Source organism: Taeniopygia guttata, chromosome 37 (assembly GCF_048771995.1).
Source record: "Taeniopygia guttata chromosome 37, bTaeGut7.mat, whole genome shotgun sequence".
In the NCBI taxonomy this organism is placed as follows: Eukaryota; Metazoa; Chordata; class Aves; order Passeriformes; family Estrildidae; genus Taeniopygia; species Taeniopygia guttata.
Window position 1 is genome coordinate 2,924,207 of NC_133062.1, and position 24,019 is coordinate 2,948,225.

A 24,019-nucleotide genomic window follows, 5' to 3' on the forward strand; every position below is an offset into this window, starting at 1 on the left:
CTTCACAGAAAGGATTGTTAAACATTGGAAGGCCCTGCCCTGGGAGGTGGTGGAGCCACCTTCTCTGAGGGTGTTCAAGGACCAGCTCAACGCTCTGGTCTGCTTGACAAGGTGGTGTTTGGTCCAAAGCTTGATGAAATTCTCTCAGAGATCTCTTACAACCTAATTGATTCTGTGATTCTCTGCAATTAACACCTGGTAAAGACAGGGAATCCTTTCAAATTAAGTATGATAAATTGTAATGATTTGTAAAAGGATTTCACAGGAGCTCACATATTACCCTGACCAATCAATAAGATAGACATAAATCCCTAAAATTGTTAACAGTTCTCTGGTCTTTTTATCCAGAAAGCATACAGTATTCTACAGTTTTAGAGCTATAATGAATGTCTGAAATCATATTAAGCTGGAATCAAATAATAATTTAATTGCTAATAGCAAGAATCCTGTTAAATTATTTGAGCAGGAAGAGCAACTCCACCTGCCTTTGAAAATTTGTAATCAAGTTAATGGTATAAGTTCTTCAGCAGCAATTGTTTGGGTCATCTCTGGGTAAAACATATAGGCAATTGAACCACCATTTTCTTGAATGGGCCCTAAATTGCACTGTGTTTTCTCAATCCTTGTGCATGTTTTCCTTAATTTTCTAGCTTGTGTGGGCAAGGCCAAAATACCCAAGATACAAAGTCATTAAGAAGTCAGGAGGTTCTGGATTGTTCACACGGAATCTGTAACCAAAGCCTCATGTCACTGTTTGACACTGGCACAATGCCAGCGCCCCCATGAAAATGCAACCTCTCAATTGAATGCTGTGAAATACGATCAAGAACAGAGCAGAGCAGGGCCAAGCTTAATAACAAAGGAAAAAAAAAAACTTTATTAAGCTACTACTACTATACTACTATAAAAGAAAAAATAAAGAAAAACACACACAAAATTCAAAATAAAAACCTTTCAAAACATTCCTCCTCCCACCACCAAACCACAACAAACACAAACCACAGTGAGACACGACTTGGACCCTTAATCAAGAATTCACCCTTCAATATAATCAATACTAAGTCCATCAGGGGAGAGAGGATTCTCCCTTGCACCACAGACCCCCAGGAAACACAGCTGCCACTTCTTGTGTTTTCATGTCACACATGGCACTGCCTGGAGCGAATCTGCCAGCGTGACACTCTCCTCTCCATGTCACAGTGCTCTCACCACCGTGCATGGACAGACCGCTCATAGGGCTCCTTTAAGGAGGCTTTGCCAAGGACCAACAGGAACAACAGTCCAGTGTCTCATTTTGCAACTACAGTCCCCCCCATTTTCTTCCTCCCCTGGGACCGAGGGTGAAAACAGAGATCTCCATCTTCCTGAAGACAGAGGGCACCATCACACCCTCCTCAACTTTCTCTGTTCATTCCTGAACTGGTAGTTGATGAAGAAGGTCTCTTGGCTCACCACGCATTCTCCTAAAATACAGTCTCTCTCTTGGAGGAGAAAATTGGTTCAGTCTATGGCTAACAAGGAAAAGTTCAGCCAAAAGCCACTCCATCATATTCCTCCCCAGTCTTCTTTCCCTAACATCCCAGGTCCCAGGCTGTCTCTCTTCCTCTCTTTCAAACCAAGGAGGAATAATGTTTTCACAAAGCTTTCATTTCTCAAGGAAGGGTTAAAAGTCCCGACTCCCTGGATGGCTCTTGGCCCAGGCTCCAGCTCCCACACTGAGCACACTTTCCCCCCCTTCCTTCTCTGCCAGAGTACTGTCGGCACTGTCACTGTCCCTTTCTTTCTTGAGAGAGAGATTCTGGGGGAAAACGCAAACATCCCAGATTTCCTCCACCCTTCATCTGCAGTGGGACAGCCCAGTTCCAGTCCCTCCATCCTTCGGCCTTACCTCAGCCAGGCCACATGGCTTCCCCTCCCCCACCCAGCCACGGGCTGGGCAGGTGAGAGTCTGCACTGCACCCTGACCGGAACCAAAGAGAGAGAAAGTTCTCCTGGGAATTCTGCTTTTAACCCCTCTGTGTTCTCAGAGGCGTGTCCACCCTCAATTGGTCACCCCAAGTGTCAATATCCAACCCTGACCCCTGGCTGGATTGACCTCTTCCTTCCGAGAAAATTATTTTCCGCGTCAAACCCGACAGGGCCTCAGCACAAAGCCCCAGAGGGTCATTAAAGTCCTTGTGCTGTGTCTGTGCTGCTGAGCTGGGCCAGGCTCCTGGCACAGAAGCAGCTCCTGACAACCAAGAAAAGATTCAAAAGCACATTCCTCTTGATGAGCAGCTCTTCTCCCAGCCCAGCAGGGCAGGGGCACTGCCTGCAGCCAGCCCAGGCACAGCACAGAGGCACAGAGAGCTTCAATCAGTCAGGGCTGGGAAGGTGCTGAGAAGTGCCTGGGGCAGAATCACTGCCAGCCCTTGGCACAGGAACCTCTGGCTGCAGGACAATGCAGCTGCAGCTCCTGGAGTGATCTCCTGCATCTGGAACATCCCGATCTGTGAGTACAACCCTGAGTATTTCTGGTGCAGGGGAGGTGAAATGCTCATGAAGCTCTGACATGCTGAGGGCTTCTTATCAGTCATAGAATATTTCCAAGACAAGGATTTTGATAAAAATAAGGAAATCCCCTGAGACTTTGTATTCAGTTTCCTACAATTGGAGAATGTCAGGGAGGGGGGATAAATATTAAAGGTGTTATTAATTTTGACAAGTGCCTGAGACCTCTGAACTGTCACTTTTAGTGATCAATAGGTTCACAGGAGATCCCTATTGTGCTTTCAGCCACTCTGCCCGTGGACAGCACCAGCATCACTTTTGCTGGAGCCATTTGGCTCAGACTGAGCTGTCTTTTCTCCAAGCTGCAACCAGAACCTGCCCCCAGCCAGTGCCCAGCAAACAGGCAGGGTTCTGAAGGACCAAGGAGAGGTCACAGAGATTTGGGGTCTGTGAGAGCTGGCAGGGAGAGATCAGGCACAGGGAAACACCTGCAGGAGGAAAATCTCCAGGAAGCAGAGAGAAGACCAGGCAATGAGAGAAAACAAACCCAGAAATACCGTGGCAGGCAGAGTTCAGAGATCTCCACAGGATTCCCTCCAGTGCAGCCCCTCCCTCTGCACAAGCCCCCTTGCTCCTGTGCCCCAGCCAAGCCTCTGCCCTCAGGGCCATGGCTCCAAGGTGTGCAGCCCCTCCTGTGCAGGCAGAGCTGCAGCAGAGCCGGGGGGCAGCTCTGCAGCCCCAGGCCCAGTTCCCTCTGCAGAGCACAGGGCTGGGAGCAGCTGCTCGGCACGGGGGGCTCTGGGAGGGGACACTGCTGGCTCAGGGTGACACAGCTGTCCCCAGTGCCCGGCTCTGGGCAATGCTGGCAGTGCAGCCAGGGAAGCAGCTGCATCTCCCTTCATCCAATGCCGTCAGAAGGACACTTGGGAGTCTCCCTGAGATTTCAGTCCAAGCTGGGAGCTTCAATCCAGGACGCAAACCTGTCCTAGAGCATCTCTGTGTTATAGGATTGATGAAGAAAAGCAGAGGTGTTCTGACATTGAAAGTGCTGTTGGGATGGTGAAATGAGCAAAGGGAGTCCTTGGATTCAAATGTGGACCTGGACTGTGGTGGATCCATCTGCTCTCAGCAGTACCTGGAGCTTTCGAAGTTGATCACCTTCTACCTGAGAAAGATTTAAGCCCAGAGAAACTCGGAACAGGTCAGAATGCCAGGCCATCTCCCCTCACTCTCCATTCATCACTTTGCCTCACAGAACTTGCTCTGTTCTCCCTGAGTGCAGCAGAAATGCCAAAGGTTTCTGATATCCAGGGATACATGAGAGACATGGGGGCAGCTTAAAAAGAAAACCCCAGAACTCTTGAACACAAAAAGGTGTCTCTGTGTGTTATGGAGAAGGGTGTATGGGAAATGGCTTTAATTTTGATTAAATGTAACTCCTCTAACTCTTCCCTGTCCTTTTCTCCATGAAGAGGCCCCATGTGCAGGCACAGCAAATGTCCAACGGCAGCTCCATCAGCCACTTCCTCCTGCTGGCATTGGCAGACACGTGGCAGCTGCAGCTCCTGCACTTCTGCCTCTTCCTGGGGATCTCCCTGGCTGCCCTCCTGGGCAACGGCCTCATCATCAGCACCATAGCCTGCGGCCACCACCTGCACACACCCATGTTCTTCTTCCTGCTCAACCTGGCCCTCAGCGACCTGGGCTCCATCTGCACCGCTGTTCCCAAAGGCATGCACAATTCCCTATGGGACACCAGGCACATCTCCTACATAGGATGTGCTGCTCTGGTATTTCTGCTTATCTTCTTCATGGGAGCAGAGTATTCCCTCCTGACCATCATGTGCGATGACCACTACATGTCCCTGTGCAAAGCCCTGCACTACGGGACCCTCCTTGCCAGCAGAGCTTGTGCCCACATGGCAGCAGCTGCCTGGGCCAGTGGCTTTCTCTATTCCCTGCTGCACCCGGCCAAAACATTTTCCCTGCCCCTGTGCCTGGGACGGGTCTTCTGTGAAATCCCCCAGATCCTCAAGCTCTCTTGATCCAAATCCTACCTCAGAGAACTTGGGCTCATTGCAGTTAGTGCCTGTTTAGGACTCAGATGTTTTGTGTTCATTGTTTTCTCCAATGTGCAGATCTTCAGGGCTGTGCTGAGGATCCCCTCTGAGCAGGGACGGCACAAAGTCTTTTCCACCTGCCTCCCCTCACCTTGGTGTGCAGTCCCTCTTTGTCAGCACTGCTCACCTGAAGCCCCCCTCCATCTCCTCCCCATCCCTGGATCTGGCACTGTCAGTTCTGTACTCGGTGGTTCCTCCAGCCCTGAACCCCCTCATCCACAGCCTGAGAACCAGGAGCTCAAGGCTGCAGTGAAAAGACAGATGACTGGATCCTTTCAGGAACATTAAACTGCTGGCCAATTTTTGCTAATCACTTTTAACGAAAGTCATCTTTGACACTTCTTGTTGGTTTCATTTTGGAAGTTCTTTTTCTTTGTAAAGTGCATTTAATATTATCCTCAAAAAAATTTCATTGCTTGTGCCATTTCTCACTTTGTTTCTCTCCACCTTCCCTGCGACTACAGACTGTGTCAATGAGGGGCTGCCTCTCGGTGACTTTAAAGGAACTAAAGGATTTCCCAGCAAAGTTTTCTCCAGAGATACCCCTTTTTTGACCTTCTCTGGAGCTGCAGCAGCAATGTCTTTGTGCAGAGCTGGGGGCAGATCTGTGCTGGCACAGCAGCTGTGCCCAGGAGCAGCAGCACTTGGTGTTGCCGGTGCTGCTCCTGTGCCACAGCCCTGCTGCCCTGGTGGCCCTGGGGTTTCTGTAGGGCCTGAGTGCTTTTGTGGCTGAGCACAGTCCTGGGGGTGGCAGTGCCGGGGCTGCAGCAGGGACAGGCCATGGGCATTGCTGGGGCAGAGCTGATGCCTCAGGGCATGGCCTGGGGACTCTAGGATCATTGCATTGCCCAGGCTCTCACAAGAACACGGCCAAGCCAATGCTCTGCACAGAAACCCCCATAAGCAGCCCAAAGGTAGTCGTGGGCAGGCTGGGGACAAACAGAATGGCTGGTGCTCTGCAAGGGCCCCGGGGGAGATGGGAAGGAGCTGCAGAGCAAGAGCTGATCCATCCCCACAGTGTCCTGGACAGTCCAGTGCAGTATCCCAGAGCGTCCTCATGGACCTGACAACAACATCCCCCCTCTGCAGCCCTGGCCTCTCCCCCAGCTCACAGAGGTGCTGCATCCTTGCAGGCACAGACACGGCAGGACTGGCTCAGCAGCCCCTGTTTGCATTGCACACAGCAGGTGGGAGCACCCCATGGTGTTGGTGTGGGGACATGAACCTGAGGGAGCACAAATGCCATCAGCCCCTGGGGCCAGGATGGGCTGGGGCATGGCAGGGAAACCACTCAGCTTTGTCATGGCCTCTGCAGTCAGCCTGAAAGTTTGTTCCCATCAGCTGAGAGTTTCCTGTCCCACTGCAGATGCTGTTGCTCAGAGCCAGGGTTACCTTGCAGCCACCCTCAAACTGCCATGTGCATTTCCTTGGCTTCACCTTTGCTTTCTTTATTCCTCCTGCAACACATTTCTTCCTGTTGCCTGCCCCTTTTCCCTTCCCCGCAAGCTGCCCATTCCTGTTTTCTCTTTCCTCTCTGGCCCCCACTCCCCAAATTGGCACCATGGGAACGACCCTTGGGGAGCAGGATCATCCTACAAGTGCTTCAGGAATTGTCTGCAGGCTCCTGCAGTTCCTCCTGCTGATCCCTTGCCAGAGGCACCACAGGTCAGGGGGGCACATCTGGGCTGCTGTATCTGGCTGTGGGGCTCCAAGATCTGGGCAATGGGCTGGAGAGGCTCTGCCGGACTGACAGGATGGGCTTTGGGCCTGTGAGGAGAAGCTGAAGGACCTGGGCTGCTGCATCTTCTGAAGAGGAGGCCCAGGGCTCATCCTGCAGCTGCTCCAAGGGTGGTTTCAGAGAATCACACAATCAGCAAGGTTGAAAAAGACCTTGGATGTCATCAAGTCCAACCTGTGCCCTGAAACTGCCTTGTCTCCCCTGAACCTCCTCTTCTCCTGGATGAACAACCCCAGCTCCCTAAGCTGCTCCTCACAGGAATTGTGCTCCAGACCCCTCACCAGCCTTGTTGCCCTTCTCTGGACATTCTCCAGCCCTTCCATCTCCTTTCTAAATTGGTGGCCCAGAACTGGATAGAGTACTTGAGGTGCTGCCCAACCAGTGGTGAACACACACGGGAAGAATCACTGTCCTGCTCCTCCTGGCAACACCATTCCTGATCCAGCCCAGGAGCCAGTGGCCTTCTTGGCTATCACCAGCCGGGGGCTATGTACAAGTCACGAACGGGATGGGAATGCTGTGGTATGTGTCTCAAGCTGTTTATTTTTTAGCATCAGTCTCATTACATGGTTATGACAATGGGAAGATGCCAGCAGCTCCCATCCAGGCAACAGACCAAGAACTTAATGTTACAACTTACTTTATAAACTTTTTGACCAGTCACACAAAGCAAAAGCATATTGACAGTAGTTCTATCCAATCACTATAAGCACACGTACCTTTAGTTAAAACAATGCTTGCTTATTTAGAATACAATACTTGCTTGTAAGCCTCAAGACACAATGCACAGAGCTCCATTATTAAGCTTAGACCTTCCTAATATCTCACCAGATATACTTTTCTGCAACTCAGGAAGTTATTCTACCCAAGCGTTAATACATAGATTATTGTTCTATTTGTCCTTTCTTTCTCCTTCTTGTATAATTTTTCTGCTGACAAATCTTATAGCTACTGCTTAGCTCTAATCACCATCCTGCTGTCTCTGAGGCCTGCCTTTTGCAATGTGCCCAAAACCCTCTGATTTTAAGGAATCCCACAATTCTCCCTCTAGGTTCAACTAAAAGAAACTGTCATAATCTTGTCACTTATTAACTACCTTGCATTTCATAGCTTTCCTACAATATATCTGCTCATTACTTGCTTAAAGCATCATTTTTGCTTGCATTAAGCATAGCTATATTGCAACACAGCAAATTTAATGCTGTGAAGGTCCAATCAATTCAAAGCACATAAGTCATGTTTGATAGCAATTACAAGTCATTGTTCAAAGAAGTCTTGCCAGTTCCAAGGTCTTAGTTCAAAACCTTCCTCCATCTCTATACCTTCATCCACTAACTCTGTAAGAGTTCAAGAACTCTCTGTGAACCCATTTCCCACCTCTCTCTCTTGCATGATAAAAACTTCTTTGATAGCTTTGTCCATCATGTGTCGTACACACCGAAGTATGCAAGGCATTACTATGAGTATCGTAACTAAAATTCCTAACACATGTGAACCTATCTTACAAAGATTCCTTAGCCAAGGTGCAAAACTCCGTTCTTGGAACACGTTATCTAACCATGATACACCATCTTCTTTAATTTGAGCTGTCAAATCCTTTAGCTTTTGTATGCTTTTGTGTATGGATTCAGAACGATCTGACAGATTCATACAACACAAACCTTCAAATTCCTCACAACCGTGTCCATATGCCAGTAAAAGAAAATCAATTGCTGCTCTATTTTGAAGAGTGGCATGTCTAACACTGTTAACATCCGTCAGCATACCACTGATGACAGTGGATGTGGCATTAGTTTGTTTACTCAGCCAACATCCAACCCGATCTAATTGTTTCAATGCCACTGCTGAAGCCAGTTGGGGTAAAAACAAGCCTGCTGAAACCCTTTTCCCAGCATTCCAAGGCCTGAAATCACTCTTACACTTCTCATCATAGTAACGAGCAGATCTTGTCCCTCTATTCTTCTTCTTAATGACCGCTTTAGCCGTAGGTGCTATCACAGTGAGCATGCCAATGCTCCATGGGCCACCTTCAAGGCGTGATGGAATGCCCTGCCAAGCCCTATCTCCACAAATGAACCAATATCTTTTTGGCAATTGTCATGGATATTGGTCCTCCTTGGAAAACACATCCCAGTTGTCTGAATAATTGCACTAAAAAATCAAATTCCTGCATGCAGAGTAATGGGGACTAACATTGTGCTTTGGAGGATCACCTTCTTGCCAATCATTAGCTGTGAACGTAATGCAAAAATCCATTGTTAAAGAACCAAGGATTTCTAATTCTTGGTGTTCAGCCACTGCCTTGGGAAGTTCTTTGACCCAAATACCCAAATTCAATACAGGATTGTCCCCACTGTCATTTTCGCTTCTATTGAATTGTTTTTTGACCAAGGGCAAATTCTTTACTGGCACACTGACTAGGCAGGTTGAGAAAGGCTTTTCTGGTTCCGAATTAGACAAGCATATGGTATCTGAGCCTGCTGCCTTGGCTAAGGTTACCCAAACATTTGTTTTTGGTTGTTCTACAGGCAAATCTGCACAGCAAAAAGCAATTAAACCCAACCAATACCAGCATATCATTCAATTTTGCTCCAACCTTTTTCATGAGCTAATTTTTGGCAAAAATTCCACCCATATATACCAATTCAGAAATGTTGCTTTTGACCTTAAAATAAAATTTCACCTTTGAAAATCCAGTAGAGAGGATCTATAATATAACAAAAAAAATCCCCGTTTTTGCCAGAAAGAACTCTACGAAACCAACAATTAACACATCTATAAAGAGCATAAAATCAGAAGATTGTAGGTTCCACCAATGAACAAGGAACGCCAGGCGTGACCCGCGATCTCTCTGTTCGGCTCATGTCTGCGTACTTGCTTCTACGGTCTTGGATTCATCAACACGTTCTTGGGAGTGATATGGTTTGACATTTTTCACAGGGACCCACTTAATTCCTGCACCTGTAGAGACAGAAGCATACCCTTTGCCCCAAGTGATTAATTGGAAAGGACCTTCAATTTGTCCTGTCTCAGGGTTTCTAATTAAAACAAGGGGATTTTCTTTCAATTTTGCATGTGTGTTATTTGAAAAATGTCTAGAAATTGGTGGAGCAGGTTCTGTGACAGAGCTGTTCAAGAAATTAAAAACATATAAAGCTTTGTTCAACCTCATCGGTGGTGTAGCCTCCATTCCCCCCCTCTGTTGATCAAGTATGCATTTTAATGTCTGATGTGCCCTCTCAACAATCGCTTGACCTGTGGGAGAATGAGGAATACCAAAGATGTGGCGAACACCCCAATCTTTTAAAAATGTGGCAAGTTTTGGAGATATATATGTGGGACCATTGTCAGTTTTTACTTCTTGGGGCACACCCAACAAAGTAAAAGCTTTCAAAAAATGGTGACAGGCATGATTACCTGTTTCACCTGTGTGAAGAGAAGCAAAAACTGCACCAGAGAAAGTGTCCACTGAAACATGAATATTTTTAAATGTACCAAAAGAAGGATATTTAGTGATATCTTTTTGCCATAACTGCAGGCTTTGTAAGCCTCGCAGGATGACCGCTCCTGTAGAAACAGGAGGCTGCACAAGTTGACAGTCAGGACAAGCACTAATGATAGCATTATCTTGACTGTTGGAAATTTGAAACATTCGCACAAGTGCTTGAGCGTTTTGGTGATAAAAGGCATGACTCAATTTCACTTGTTCAAAAATCGTTGGTAGTGTGTTTCTCTGTTAAAGGCCATTGATCAATCCATATAGGATGAACAGTTTTCCAGTTCCGCTTTAAGGTGGCAGGTTTTGAAGTGGTTCCCATCACAGGCCTACTACCAGTTTTGCTCCCCACTGGGATAGGACGTCTCTCCCCCAGACAGTAAGAGGCTTCTGAACAACAAAAGGACTCACTGTCACTGTTTTTCCTTCAGGACCTGTAATGTTAATCATGGATGCACTTTGCAAACACCCAGTAGCACCTCCACTCCCTGTGAGGGAACCTGCAGGAGCTACCAAATCCCAATCAATAGGCCAAAATATGTGAGAAATTACAGTGACATCTGCACTAGTATTCAGCATACCTGTAATGTAAATTGTTTTACCACGATGAGTCAGGCTACAAGTCAATTTTGGTTGGCTGTGGCCCACACATTGCACCCAAAAGACCTCAGGACCTGAGGTACCAAATGGCACAGACATAATTGAATTCTCTGGAAAGTTGTTTTGCTTGGGTGTATTAATGGGAAAAAGAAATACAATAGGTGTTTTTGGTGGTATAACCATAGGAATATTAAGTGCAAGAGCTAAAATTACTAGCTCCTCATTACAATTTACTGAAACAACAGTTGCAACGACTGAAAGTCCTAAAATTTTGTTGCTGGCTTTGCCCAGAATAAAAAAATCTTGCCTTTGTTGAAAGAAATTGATAAACCCATTAAAAATGCTTTCATGACAAAAATTATTTAAAAGGCATATCAATTTTGAGGGGGCCAATTCGAACCTTGAACTAGACACAGCACTTGAGGTGCTGCCAACCAGTGCTGAGCACAGGGGAAGAATCACTGCCCTGATCCTGCTGGCCACACCATTCCTGATCCATAGGAGTGCCAGAGGTTGAATGAGAGAAATGGTGGGGAGGGGTGGGGACAAAGTGTTATTGATTATCAGCCATGAAGGCTCTTGATTTTCATATCTGTCCACACTGCATGAGAAGGATGCTGGGGGTCAATATCAATTGGACATTGCTGATCTCAATCCATAAAGAGAAAAAGAAAACTTAACAGGAAAAAACTATTCTCCCTGCATCATTTTCAATATACTATACATTCACTTTGAAAACACTTTTGAAATCTGTCTAATTTACCACAGAAGAGTTGAAAACATCAGTTATTCCCAGGCCCTTTCCTTGTTCAGGCATTTTGAACACGTGTTTATGAGCTTTTCACACTGAATTCCTGAACTGAAGAGCTCAAGAAAGAAGAGGCATTCTGGAGAAGTAAAATTCATCAGCAGCCTCCAAGGGGCTGAGGATCCACTGTCATCAGAGCAGCAATGAACAGAAATGGGCACCGCTTTGTGGCTGCCCCAGCTCTGGGATGGGCCCTGGGCCTGGAGCAGGAGCAGCTCTGCAGGGCCCCAGGGCTGGGGCTCTTGTGCTGGCCTGGGCAGATAGGATGGCAGGAGGGGCTGCAGAGCTCTCAGCACCTCAGCCAGAGGGGAGCAGGGCAGCCAGGAAGCTCCTTTGGCCTTGGCCAAGCCCCTTTCCCCATGGCTGGGGCTGAGTCCTGGCTGAGCTGCAGCTGCTGCTGTGCCCTTGGCAGGGGCTGAGGCCGTGGGGCCGTGCCCAGAGCAGCCGGGCCTGAGCAGAGCTGTGGGGCCAGAGCCGGCTGGGCTGTGCTGGGGAGAGGCCCTTGGTGCTGCCCAGAGCTCAGGGCAGCTGGCAGAGCTTGCAGGGAGCTGGGCTGGGCTGGGAGAGCCTGGCACAGAAACCATCAGTGTCCATCTCAGCCTGGCGGAGTGTGCAGGGGCAGGACTCAGCCCAGGCCTTGTGGGGCAGGGCCAGCACCTGGGCAAGGCATTGAAAACAGGCAAGAGCCCGAGAGAGGAGGCTGCTCTGTGCCCTTGGGGTCATGGACAGAGCAGGGATGGGTCCCAGGACATTTGTCACTGCTAGTATCTGTCCCTAGCTGTGCACAGCCCTGGCTGCTGAGCACAGGTTTGCCCTGGGCTGAGTTTGGCTGTGGCCCAGCTCCATCCTCCTGCTGGGCTCAGGGCCTGTTTCTGGCCATGGCCAGCCCTGGCCGGCCTCTCTGCTGGCCCAGAGGCCAGCAGAGGCCGGGGCAGGGCTGTCTGTGAAGCCCCACAGGTGCCACGGGCTCTGCAGGAGCTGGCAGAGGCTGCCCAGCAAGGAGGCCATGGGGCACCTCAGGGTACTGGGGCCTGACAAGTAGAACTGCCTGTTCATGGGCACACAACTGATGGGAAGGAGAGCAGGTTTTAATATCTCTCCGTTTCATAACATATAAGCAAATCTTTATTATCTGGGTCACTGGAGCACTTTGAAGAAATGGTAATGTTTTCCCACCCAGAACAGGAATTTCCTGGCTCTACTGCTTACTTCTGCTGATGGCAGGAGAAGAAATACTGATCTTCCCCTCTACCTCTGCCACCAACATTCAGTATAATATTTCATGACACTCTTCCTTGGGGTGTTTCCAGGACTCCTGGTTAAATGGCCGTATCTAAGAACATCTCTTAATTTTGGGCAGCTGCATGTATGTCCTTCCCATTGCTCCAAGATTTCCTTCTGCGGCTGTTCTCTGGTCATTCCAATTCATCTCCCTTAAATGCCTTCATGCTTTGAGCCTTTGGGAGTTTCCCAATTTTTCAGAAGTTTAAATAACTCCTTACTCAGCATCTTAGTTGTAAGTTTTATCTATCACCTCTTCTTATGCCTTTGTCTAAAATCCTTCCTGTATGGCAATGCCTTGTAGATGGTGGACATGTCAGATGCTGCTGGGATGTCGCAAGGAGCAGAGGGAAGCCTTCTGGTTGATTCAATTTATCATAATCACATTTTTTGATGTTGGCCACGAAGAAAAATTTTTCTGCGCCCTCCCGCCGCTGCTGCTGTGTGAACTGGCCGAGGAGAGATCGAGCAGGGGCGGGAAAGGTCTGCAGGAGGTGCCGGGGAGTCTGATGGGGCAGGGCGGAGCGCCCCCAACCATGGCTGGGTGGGCGGCCGTGACAGACAAAGGCAGGGGCAAGGGCAGGGGCAGGGGCAGGGGCAGGCGCAGGGGCAGGGGCAGGGGCAGGGACGGGGAGAGAGCAGAACAAAACCTGCTCTGTATGATTGCTTAACTTTGCTAACTTCTGGCAGCTTGAATATTTCCCTTAATCAGAGAGAGCTGATAGGAATGGACAAGAAAAACCAGACCCTTCCATATCAGTGGGCATGAACATTGCCATCCACAAATAAGTGTTTAGGTTAAGACTACCCAGAGACAAGCAGCATTGCATAAGAAGCCAAACAAATACCAAAAACATTTCCTTGGTACTGGAAGCAAAAATGTCTTGAGAAGGAAAATGTAATAGCATCCTACTAATAGTAATTTGCATGTTAGTTAATTTACTTGTACTAAAAATGATGCCAGTCACATGCAGCCCTGCCTCCCTGGCAGGATGGAGCACTGGAGGGAGTGGGGGTGTGGTAATTAGCCAAGTTTTCCTTGGTATCTAGACTGATCCCATTGTTCCGTGTTCTCCTTCTGCTTCTAGGATGGTGCATCGATTCAGACAACTGGATGCAAAGGTACTTCTGTCCCAGATTGCTCCGGGGAATGTGATTCTCTCTGGTAAAGCAGGAGGTGTGCCATGGCAAGGAAAATGAGCCTCCCAGAGTCATGTGCAGTCTTTGTCACTGTCACCAAGACCCCATTTTAATTGGGCTTTTTTACCGTGCTCTTTTGATTCCACAGATAGGAGTGTGTAGGGCGTGTAGTGATTAGGACAGAAGGGAATGGTTTTGAACTGAGAGCAGGATTAGATGGGATAATGGGAAGAAATTCTTGACTGTGAGTTTGGGCCCACCCTGGCACAGGGTACCCAGAGAAGCTGTGGCTGCCCCTGGATCCCTGGAAGTATCCAAAGCCAGGCTGGTGTGTCTTTGAAAGAAGAGCTAGTATTAATTGTTGATGGTTATATTCATATTGTCTGATGTGAGAACCCCGGGATTGATTCGGGGCTCTCGTGTGGTGGTAAAGTTTCTCCTCCAACCTTTACTTCCAAAGAAAAACTCCGCAGCCTCTTGTTGTTCAGTCTCAAGGCAGTTTATTGCTAGTTATCTAAAAGATTGTCTTCGCCCGCTGCGGCTGCCTTGTTCAGCGGCCCAGGCAGAAACACACACACTCCTGACACCTTCACTGTCCGGTGTCTCCGTCGTCTCTCTCCCCACCCAGGGCTGCTGCTATCTTTTATATGATATATTACGTGTTATATGTTTACAGATTTTCCCCAATACCTACTATCTATGTTACAATGTGCTTTTCTACTCTAAACCATTCTGTGAGTGCCAACATCACCAAGAACATGGAGGTAAGGAAGAAGAAGGAGGAAGAACAGGATCAGGCCCACTTTCCTCCATCTTAGAACTCCTGACCCCCCCTGTACAAAGTAAAACCCTCCTGTACAGGTGTTAAAACCCCCCTGTACAATACTAAAAAATTTTCCCCTCTAATTTGTAACTACTTTTACTATACCCTCTAACCCTCTGTGACCGCTTGTTCCACCTTCAAAGTTGGTAACTCATTCCATGGCTCAAACTCAAAATCACAGCTGTTTCCAGCTGCTTGCCAGGGTCTAAAATGCTTCTAACCAAGGCCTGGAACCTCTGAAAATGTCTGAGGGACATTTTGAGTTCCGACAGTCTGATACTGGGGAAGAAAGAAGACCCAAATTCTCTTCCTCATTTGTGTTTTTCTTTATGAAAAATACAGTTTTCCATCTGGGGTTTTCTATCAATTTTTGGCACTGTTTAAAATACCTTGTTTTGCTCGCTTGCCTCTGAATAACTGTGACTAACCCAAGGTTATTTTAGTTGCCTTTGTGTTGGAGGGCCTCTAGAAAATGAGGGGCTGCTGTGCTGGATCCTTTACCCTTGGTATCTTTTAACTCTGAAGAGCAGGCCCCAGAGGATGACCAAAGTCCTTGTGCTGTGTCTGTGCTGCTGAGCTGGGCCGGGCTCCTGGCCCAGAGGCAGCACCTGGCAAGGGCAGCGCTGCAGAGAGACAGCTCTGGCCAGGAGCAGCCCCTGTGCACAGCCCAGCAGGGCTGGGGCACTGCCAGGGCATCCCAGGGACACGAGCAGGGCACAGACAGAGCTCACAGGGGCTGTGCGATGTCCCAGAGGGGGCTGTGTCACAGTGGCACCTCTGTGGCTGTGTCACAGAGGCCCAGAGCAGCTGCGAGGTCAGAAAGAGGCTGTGTGACAGCACAGAATGGGTGGTTTGAGGTCACAGATTGGGCTATGACATCACAGAGTTTGTTGTGTGAGGTCCTTAAGCAGCTACACCATCATACAGGGGATTGTGTGACAACACAGAGCAGGCCGTGACATCATGGCATGGCTATATGCCAGCATAGAGCGGGCTGTGAGGTCAAAGTGTGTGCTGTGACATTACAGAGTGGCAGTATGACATCACAGAGAGGGTTTTGTGACATCTCTGAGGGGGTTGTGTTATCATAGGTCTGGCTGTGATATCATAGAGTAGGGTGTGAGGCCATAGAGCCAACTCTACCATCATAGAGGGTGGCTGTGTGACACCAGAGTGGGTTGTGACATCATTGGGTGCCTGAATATCATCACAGAGCAGACTGTGACATCACAGAACAGACAGAGACATCACAGGCTGTAAGAGACAGTCCAAATTTTCCCTAAGACCCAGAGACTAAGACCCTGAAGGCCCTGGCAGGAGTTCTGGCCTGGTTGATGTGGATGCTTGCCAAGTGATTGTTTGCAGGTGTGCTTGCTGTGCACACGATGCACCGCTTTGAGCAGGGACTGGCAATTAGCGGCTTGCTCTGTACGCTTACACCGGCTTCACGATCCCCGCTCCCTATGAATTTACCCACCTCTTGGCCAGATACCACTCACTTTAGAGAACTTTGGTGACCCCCCCCAGGGAAGATCCCTCATCTGCCTCACGACCACCATCAAAGACGGAGATTGAAGCCCCCCCCACACCAAGGACTGAGACCCTTAAAAGTCTAACACAGAGGCGATGGCCTGACTGAAGCAGGATGTCTGCCAACTGTTCCCTGCAGATGTGCTCGCTGGACCAAGACTGTTTTCCCATGGAAAGCAGTCGTGAAGAAATGGGTCCTGCTCACTGCTGGGACTGGTTTGTCCTGTTTGGAACATGGCTGTCTGTACTTGTTCTCAATGGACTTAATCTCCACTGTCCTGTACCTGCTCCCTCGACCAACTAAAAAAGAGCCCTGAGTTAACCAAAGTCTTTGAGATTCTTCTCAACGTTTCAAGACGGATCTACTGTCTGAACCATGAGGATTTTATCTCTCCATTTGTAGTTATTCCTCTCCACTCTTTCTCTCTCTCTTTTTCTATCCTTTATCTCCTTTCTAATCCTTCTATGGCATTTGCTGTGGGCACTCAATAAAAGGTGCATTTGTTTTGATTGATACTGAAAATCCCTTCTATGTTGTTTTTGCACTCTGAGATCGGGAAAATGAATCATCATGATTCCCGTTTACACTAGAGGATCATGACACGGCATGACTTTGTGATATCAGAGTCTTCTGTGACATCCCAGCGCAACTGTATGACATCACAGAATGATAGACCAGCATTGGCTTTGTGACATCACAAGGGGGATTTGTGAGATCCCAGAGTGGGCTGTGACATCACAGGGCCTGTGTGAGGTCACTGGGAACGTCACTTCAACCCGGCTCCCGCTCCCAATTCCTCTCAGAGAAGTCCAAAGCTGCTCGTGCACAGTGGGATCCCCTGACCCCTGGGTCTCCCCACCCCTGGCGCCGCAGCCTCTCCCTGAGGATGTTCTAGGAGATCAACCCCAGAGCCTGACACGGGGACGGGGGTCAGCGCTGTGGGGGCTGGGACAGGGAGACAGGGACCCCCTAGCAGCATCCCTGTGCCCCCAGGGCCAGAGCTTGGGCCAGGGCTCCTTCACCCTGTTATGAATGAGGGCTTGAGAGCACTTTAAAAATCCCCAGCAGGGGATAGCATAAAACAGATTTAATATTAAGTGACAGCATGTTCTGGTTTGAAAGCAAAACCAGTGAGAGACTCCAAGTCAGAAATACAATTTATTGGGAAAAGGGGAAAAGGACAATAATACATGCAATAATACAAAGGGAAAGACTACTGACAAAGTCTGAATACAACCTGGCCAGCGTGCTGGTAGCAGTCCAAATTGGAGTAGCTGCAGTCCTCTTAGGATGGCAGATGTAGTTGCTGTGTCTTCTCGGAGAACCTGTGAAAAGGCTGCCCCTCTGTCTAGAAATCCCCAGTTTTATCCAGGTTGGAATGCCTAGCTCCTCCCCCCTGGGCAGAGCATCTTACAATGGGTCGTTATGAGTCACGAGGTGTGTCCTTAATCACCTGCTCCTGGACAGTGTTATCTCTGAGTCATGTGGCAAGGCATTGATGGGGCTGTTAACAGCAGATAAGGAAAACTGCCCCAAGGCAACTCCTACTCAGATGGTAAATAGAAAAACGTTCTTTTTTAAATCTTGGACACAGCACCACAGAGTTCCTTGGCAAGAGTCACTCTGCCCCTGACTGGACACTTCAGGCACACCAAGGAAACAAAGCAACAACAAAACCAAACAAAACCCTGGCAATCAAACCAGAAATGAGCCAAAAACTGTCTGGGTGTCTGGGTGTCTCTGTGTGTGTGTGAGTGTGTGTGTGTGTGTCTGTGTTTCTCTCTCTCTCTCTGTGTGTGTGTGTGTGGGTATGTGTGTGTGTGAGAGAGAGAGAGACAAAAGAACAGTGAGGGCAAGGATAAAAGGAATACAGCCTAAAACCTAAACACAACTTAAACTTAACAGGACTTTACTGGTACCTTAGACTTCAGCATTTAGCAGAAGAACAGCACTTAACAGCATTTAACTTTACTTATAACCTAGGACATAATGATTTAGCAGTGGAGTAACACTTACTTAACAATATTCAACTTCACAACTTACACAGAAGAACAACTCTTAGCAGCATTGAACTTCCCTTACAGCTTGTGACTTAACCTTACCTACAGGCCTGACTGGCTCAGCTCTCCAAGGCAATCAAACCCCTCAGACTGCAGCATTTTCGCCACATTTTCCTGAGCACAGGCACTGCTGTGTGCACACAGACACAAAGAGTCACTACAAGGCACCTGTGAGAAATCCCCCTGAGCAAAGGGAAATGCTCCCTGTGGAGCCATTGGCACCTCCCCAGGGGATGAAGTGTTGAGTCTGGAGGAGACAGTGTTTGTGATGATCTCCAGAGGAGCTGAGCCCAGAGGATGTTGGCCAAGGCTGGGACCCAGCAAGCATTTCTCAGCTGGCAGGGGGAATGCACCAGCAAAGGCCCCATGGAACCAAAGGATCATTGTGACACTGTAGGGCCTTGTGAGATCAAGGAACCATTGTGACACTGTAAATTTTCATGGATTAATGGAGACCACTGTGACACTGCTGGCCTCATGGAAGCAAGGGGACCCTACTGACGCTGTGTGCCTCAATGGAATGTAGGAAGCATTGTGACACTGTGAGGCCCCATCCAAACAAGGCTCCATTGGGACACTGGGAAACCCCATAGAAAAAGTGCTCCAGGGTGACACAGAGAGGCTGCCTGTAATCAATGGTACATTGTGACACTGTGGAGCCAAAGGAGACCGTTGTGACATTGCAAACCCCCATGGTCCATTGGTCCAAAGGTGTCGGAATCTGTGGGTATTGGTGATTCCGAGATTGTAGAAAGTCTCTGTCTTTCTGCCCCGTTGCCAAAGAAGAAGCCATAATTCGTCTGTGCTGGTTTCAAGGTTGTTTATTCTTGCTTATCTCTAACATGTTCTGCTGCCCTGCCGCAGGTCTGTCCTGCAGGGCAGCGTGCGGGACTCTGCCCCCAGTGGGATGTTACAAACATTATATACCAGAAACTACTTGTGCTATATTTACAATAATGTGCCAATATCTACCATCTACGTTGAGCAGTGTGTCCCCAGCCTAAACCAATAGAAAATTGCCAACACTACAGTGAAACATGGAGGGCATGAAGAAGGAGGAAAAGGACAAGACACACCCAATTTCCTCCATCTTGTCCCCTCTGAACCCCTAATCTAGAAACCTAAAATTTTACTTTTGCACCCGTGTCACACTTAATTATTACTCTTATCAAACACTCAAAGCTTGTAATTCATCCTGTAAGATTGAAAACTCTTTTCCATGGACAGAGATCACAGACAGTGTCTCTCGGGGCACTGTACAAGGGGGTTCCTGACCCCTGCCAGGGTCCCAGACCTGCCAGGGCAGCCAGAGGGACGTCCTGGATTCCCCCACAAAGGTCCATTGTGACATTGCAGGACTCATGGAACAGAGGAGTCATGTGACACTGTGAGGCCTGTGGAACCATGGAGACCATTGTGACACTGCAAGGCCTCATGGAATCATTAGGACTGTTATATGCGTGTAGGATAAGTCGTGCAAATAAAATTGTCATCTATTTTATAGTTATGTACTGTTAAGTTATACTCTTATATGAAGTTTTTAAAATGCACAAGCCTGCCACACAATGCAGTGATTGCAACACAATGTCAAAGCCACCTGGACAAGAGAAGGAGGACTTTCTTTATAAGCAAATGAAAGTGGCCAGCCTGGAGATGGATCATCCATCAAGGTGGTCCGAGGAATGCCTGGACGATAAATACATGATAAATATCTGAGACTGAGATAGTCAGTGCCATCAGGGAGATACATCTCAAAACCAAATTCCTGGAATGCGATCACAGGTCTTTATCACTCTCGGGACATGTATTGTTCAACTTGCCACAGAGAAAAGAACTCCACGTGAATACATGCACTCCAAAAAGGAAGACAAGGAACTCTGCCTCGGGCAAGAAAACTTGCAGAAAAATCGGTCAGACAGGACAATCAGTGTGAAGCATAGAGGACCCTCTGCTGCAGCAGTCAAACGAGTGTCTCATCCAATGCCAATCCTGGGCTCAACACTGACTTTTTTGAAATGGCTTTTTTTTTTTCCCCCTCAAAATTTATATTTGGTACATTTAATAAATTTTATTAAATTAATAACTAATAACTTAGAATCTTTCATTTATAACATGTTTATCACATTCTGTTTCTCACGATAAGCACAGCTACCCAAACATAAATTTGACAAGCAATGAGTTAATGGATCCAGCTACTGTTAACTACGAACAAACCTATTTATCTATTTCTGCTAACTCAGCAACATCTAATTTAACTATCATCTTAACTTGCCTAAAACTCTTAAATCTTCAAAATAAATGCCTCACAGAGGATCAGAAACGAGACATCACACCATGATCCATGTGATCAAGTGAAGCCAACTTTACTATTCAGAAATCTATATTTATAATATCTTCTAATGTCCACGTCCCTCTAGCTAATACATGATTTACCAGCCCTAACAGTACACACATCTAAGACTAAATGCTAATTGGATACCTAATCCTACACACACATTGCTGTGGTCATCTGGCCCACCCTTAGTCCTCTTTATTTTCCACTTTTTCAAACTTTGCTGACAACTTGCTGATTCTCGCTAACTCTTCTTCTGTCTACAAGTATTCACTGTCCTTGGTCCTTGAACTGATTACTTTGTTATCAGAAGACTGGATTGTGCCTCTGCTGAATGTGTCCATTGTCCTGCAAAAATTGCTCAGCATCCCCCAGTTTGGCAGAACGTGGATTGGCTACTCAGGTGAACTTGGAGTTTGATAGATTGCACTTGTTAGTGAAGAACTTTGAATGTGTTCATGTTTCCACAAGCAAGAAGGGTTTGAGCAGGCTGCCTGAGGTGTATCAACAGCTTGCACCATGACCAAGTGCGGGAGTGAAGACCTGCCTTCCGAGGACCTGAGAATTGTTTGTGCTTGACGATGAGAAGAGAAACAGTGAGCATGAGATTGAGAGCACACCAGAAACATCACCTCCTGAGCCGGACAAGGACACCTTACCAGAGACATCCCCAGCTCAGACAGAGCACCTCAGAGAACAGACACTGGCAGACATCGTTACCATGACTGTTCCTGACCAAAATCCACCGTATCCTTCCTGTGGTTCCTGGGTGAACTGTGTGTTGGGCTTGATTGAACATCTGAGGGTAGCCCACGGGAAAAGGAGGGTTTATTTTCGGTGTGCTAAATGTGGGTAAGAGATGAGTACTTATCACAGCATTGTTTGTCACCTTCCTAAATGCAGGGAAACAGCGGAAATGGCTTCAGCCAGGGAGTGGATCTGTGAGGTATGTGGCAGGGACTTCAAGACAAAAATTGGTCTGAGACAACCCAAAAGATTGGCACACTCATGGGTTAGAAATCAGGAAAGGGTCGCAGTTTCCCACCCAAAACAGACTTCCAAGCCAACAGAAGATGGTGGAGTAAAGAGAAGGAAGAACTCCTGATAAGACTGGAGGCCCAGTTTGAGGGGAACAAAACCATCAATAAACTCATTGCAGAACACACATCACAACCAAAATGGCTAAACAAATCAGCACTAAAATGAGATTTCTGCTCAAGAAACCAGCTGAGGATGTAGATAAGGAACCTGGAATGAGTCATGGAACCAGGAGAGCCGCTGTGTGTCTGAGAAGGGACTTGGCCATTGATCTTGAGAGGAGTCAGATGCCTGGGAGACCAGCAGCTGGAAGGAAAACAGATCCCAAGATGAGTCACCACCCTGATAAAGATAACAACAGCTGGGAAACACCAACTGACAGAGGGAGGGGCAGCTGCAGGCCCATTATCTCAGAACCCTCAGTGAATTGCTATCATCTGGGGCAATTCACACCTTCCCAAGGGAATTTCAAGAACTTTCTAGGTGCCCACAGCAGCCTTGGGGCTCCGCACAGCTGGGGACAGATACTAGCAGTGACAAATGTCCTGGGACCCCTCCCTGCTCTGTCCATGCCCCCAAGGGCACAGAGCAGCCTCCTCTCTCAGGCTCTTGCCTGTTTTCAATGCCTTGCCCAGGTGCTGGCCCTGCCTCACAAGGCCTGGGCTGAATCCTGCCCCTGCCCGCTCAGCCAGGCTGAGATGGACACTGATGGTTTCTGTGCCAGGCTCTCCCAGCCCAGCCCAGCTCCCTGCAAGCTCTGCCAGCTGCCCTGAGCTCTGGGCAGCACCAAGGGCCTCTCCCCAGCACAGCCCAGCCGCCTCTGGCCCCACAGCTCTGCTCAGGCCCGGCTGCTCTGGGCACTGCCCCACGGCCTCAGCCCCTGCCAAGGGCACAGCAGCAGCTGCAGCTCAGCCAGAACTCAGCCCCAGCCATGGGGGAAGGGGCTTGGCCAAGGCCAAAGGAGCTCCCTGGCTGCCCTGCTCCCCTCTGGCTGAGGTGCTGAGAGCTCTTTCACCTCTCCTGCACCAGAAATACTCAGGGTTGTACTCACAGAGTCAGTGGACATTGGGACGTTCCAGCTTCAGGAGATCACTCCAGGAGCTGCAGCTTCATTGTCCTGCAGACAGAGGTTCCTGTGCCAAGGGCTGGCAGTGATTCTGCCCCAGGCACTTCTCAGCACCTTCCCAGCCCTGACTGATTGAAGCTCTCTGTGCCTGTGTGCTGTGCCCGGGCTGGCTGCAGGCAGTGCCCCTGCCCTGCTGGGCTGTGAGAAGAGCTGCTCATCAAGAGAAATGATCCTTGGAAGCTCTTGGTGTTCAGGAGCTGCTTCTGTGCCAGGAGCCTGGCCCAGCTCAGCAATACAGACACAGCACAAGGACTTCAATGACCCTCTCTGGCTTTGTGCTGAGGCCCTAGGCATCAGTCCCTGGGAAGGAGCTGAAGAAACCTCTCAAGAACTCAAGTCAGAATCCAACTCCAAAGTTTCTTTGACTTTAAATGAGTCTGAATGAGGGACACAAATGAGAAAGTGTCTCCAGGCCCCAGACAGAGCATAGAATTGGAGGCAGTGATGACAGGTGGGGACAAAGAGAAGCCAAGTCTCAGTGCCCTGGGGCACAGCAGCTTCTGTGCCACCAACGGCTATCAGGAGACACCTTGTGCTGAGGCACTGGGGCCTCCTGCACAGCCGCAGCCAGGCTGGGCACTGTCACCTCCTTAGCCTGCCCTCAGCATCTCCCCCTAGCCCACATCCCAGTGGCCTCAAGGATCTGCTGGAAGGAGTCCCTGGGGAGCCTTGGTCAGGAATGGCCCTGGGGCCTCCTTAATGCTCAAAGGGACTGCAGGTTTTTTGAAGGACTTTGGCTTTTGCCTTGGATACTCTGAGAGTTTTGTTCAATCATGGCCTCCAATTAGCTGCTGTAATTAGTCCCTGGAGAGGCTTTGTCAGTAACAACAGAGAGTGGGCTCATTAATGCTTCAAGGAACTCAATTATTTTAAGGTACTTGGTGTTTCCCCTCTGATACAGACTCTGTGAGAGGTTTGTGCAATCATGGCCTCAATTAATCTGTTTTAACTAGTCCTTTGAGAGCTTTGTACTGACACTCAGTGGGGGTCATTAATGCTTTGAGATACTCAGTTGTTAAGGTATTTTGGAATATCCTTTCCACACTGAGTCTCTGAGAGGTTTTTGTGCCATCCTTGCCTCCAATTCACTCCTCCAAGGAGTCCATGAGGAGCCTGTGTTGGGGATGGTCCTTAGTGGGACCCATTAATGCCTCAAGACTTTGACTCCTGGAAAGGCTTGTGCCATCTCCTCTCAGGCCCTGAGGTTCCAGGGCTCAGCTCCAAATGCACCACAGGGCTCATTAGGATCAAGCAAGTCCTGATGAACCATGGCTCTGCCTTGATTTCTCTCTGCTCTAGTGCCATTCATGAAGAAGGTTTCCTACAATATTTATGGAGTGATATTTTAAAGAGCTTCTAGGAAATATGTATTCCTGTTTTAAAGGGTCTCTTTTATTGCTGTTCTTATTACACAAGAGGAGATTACAGAATGCAGT

At 48.4% G+C, this 24,019-nt stretch overlaps 1 protein-coding gene and 1 pseudogene across 1 annotated transcript in view; one reads left to right on the top strand and one right to left on the bottom strand.

The window, feature by feature from the left end:
• The window catches only part of LOC101233471 (uncharacterized), a 509,180-nt gene that overhangs the window by 298,538 nt on the left and 186,623 nt on the right, over positions 1–24,019 (bottom strand). The window lies entirely within an intron of this gene.
• LOC140681510 (olfactory receptor 14J1-like) lies at positions 3,987–4,898 on the top strand (annotated as a pseudogene).